The sequence below is a fragment of the Hypanus sabinus genome, unplaced genomic scaffold (assembly GCF_030144855.1).
Source record: "Hypanus sabinus isolate sHypSab1 unplaced genomic scaffold, sHypSab1.hap1 scaffold_632, whole genome shotgun sequence".
In the NCBI taxonomy this organism is placed as follows: domain Eukaryota; kingdom Metazoa; phylum Chordata; class Chondrichthyes; order Myliobatiformes; family Dasyatidae; genus Hypanus; species Hypanus sabinus.
The window spans coordinates 273,313-275,648 of NW_026781488.1; positions in this window are offsets into that span (position 1 = coordinate 273,313).

Here is a 2,336-nt window from a genome sequence, read left to right on the forward strand (position 1 = left end):
GCGCTAGTGGGAAGTCTGTACTTTGAGAATCAGACTGCAATTGTTACCTGCCACCTGCGCTCTTGGGAAGTCGGTACTTTGAGAATCAGACTGCAATTGCGACCTGCCACATGCGCTAGTGGGAAGTCTGTACTTTGAGAATCAGAATGCAATTGTTACCTGCCACCTGCGCTCTTGGGAAGACTGTACTTTGAGAATCAGACTGCAATTGCTACCTGCCACCTGCGCTAGTGGGAAGTCTGTACTTTGAGAATCAGACTGCAATTGTTACCTGCCACCTGCGCTCTTGGGAACACTGTACTTTGAGAATCAGACTGCAATTGCTACCTGCCACCTGCGCTAGTGGGAAGTCTGTACTTTGAGAATCAGCCTGCAATTGTTACCTGCCACCTGCGCTAGTGGGAAGTCTGTTCATTGAGAATCAGCCTGCAATTGTTACCTGCCACCTGCGCTAGTGGGAAGTCTGTACTTTGAGAATCAGACTGCAATTGTTACCTGCCACCTGCGCTCGTCGGAAGTCTGTTCATTGAGAATCAGCCTGCAATTGTTACCTGCCAACTGCGCTAGTGGGAAGTCTGTACTTTGAGAATCAGACTGCCATTGTTACCTGCCACCTGCCCTGGTGGGAAGGCTGTACTTTGAGAATCAGCCTGCAATTGTTACCTGCCACCAGCGCTAGTGGGAAGTCTGTTCATTGAGAATCAGCCTGCAATTGTTACCTGCCACCTGCGCTAGTGTTTAGTCTGTACTTTGAGTATCAGACTGCAATTGTTACCTTCCACCTGCGGTATTGGGAAGTCTGTACTTTGAGAATCAGACTGCAATTGTTACCTGCCACCTGCGCTAGTGGGAAGTCTGTACTTTGAGAATCAGATTGCAATTGTTACCTGCCACCTGCGCTAGTGGGAAGTCTGTACTTTGAGAATCCTACTGCAATTGTTACCTGCTTCCTGCGCAAGTGGGAAGTCTGTACTTTGTGAATCAGACTACAATTGTTACCTGCCACGTGCGCTAGTGGGAAGTCTGTACTTTGTGAATCAGACTGCAATTGTTACCTGCCACTTGCGCTAGTGGGAACTCTGTACTTTGTGAATCAGACTGCAATTTTTACCTGCCACTTGCGCTAGAGGGAAGTCTGTACTTTGAGAATCAGACTGCAATTGTTATCTGCCTCCTGCGCTAGTGGGAAGTCTCTACTTTGAGAATCAGACTGCAATTGTTACCTGCCACCTGCGCTCTTGGGAAGTCTGTACTTTGAGAATCAGACTGCAATTGTTACCTGCCACCTGCCCTGGTGGGAAGTCTGTACTTTGAGAATCAGACTGCACTTGTTACCTGCCACCTGTGCTAGTGGGAAGTCTGTACTTTGAGAATCAGACTGCAATTGTTACCTGCCACCTGCGCTAGTGGGAAGTCTGTACTTTGAGAATCAGTCTGCAATTGTTACCTGCCTCCTGCGCTAGTGGGAAGTCTGTACTTTGAGAATCAGACTGCAATTGTTACCTGCCACCTGCGCTAGTGGGAAGTCTGTACTTTGAGAATCAGTCTGCAATTGTTACCTGCCTCCTGCGCTGTCGGAAGTCTATACTTTGAGAATCAGACTGCAATTGTTACCTGCCTCCTGCGCTCGTCGGAAGTCTATACTTTGAGAATCAGACTGCAATTGTTACCTGCCACCTGCGCCAGTGGGAAGTCTGAACTTTGAGAATCAGACTGCAATTGTTACCTGCCTCCTGCGCTAGTGGGAAGTCTATACTTTGAGAATCAGACTGCAATTGTTACCTGCCTCCTGCGCTAGGGGGAAGTCTGTACTTTGAGAATCAGACTGCAATTGTTACCTGCCACCTGCGCTAGTGGGAAGTCTATACTTTGAGAATCAGACTGCAATTGTTACCTGCCACCTGTACTAGTGGGAAGTCTATACTTTGAGAATCAGACTGCAAATGTTACCTGCCACATGCGCTAGTGGGAAGTCTGTACTTTGAGAATCAGACTGCAATTGTTACCTGCCACCTGCGCTAGTGGGAAGTCTGTACTTTGTGAATCAGACTGCAATTGTTACCTGCCACTTGCGCTAGTGGGAACTCTGTACTTTGTGAATCAGACTGCAATTTTTACCTGCCACTTGCGCTAGAGGGAAGTCTGTACTTTGAGAATCAGACTGCAATTGTTATCTGCCTCCTGCGCTAGTGGGAAGTCTCTACTTTGAGAATCAGACTGCAATTGTTACCTGCCACCTGCGCTCTTGGGAAGTCTGTACTTTGAGAATCAGACTGCAATTGTTACCTGCCACCTGCCCTGGTGGGAAGTCTGTACTTTGAGAATCAGACTGCAAT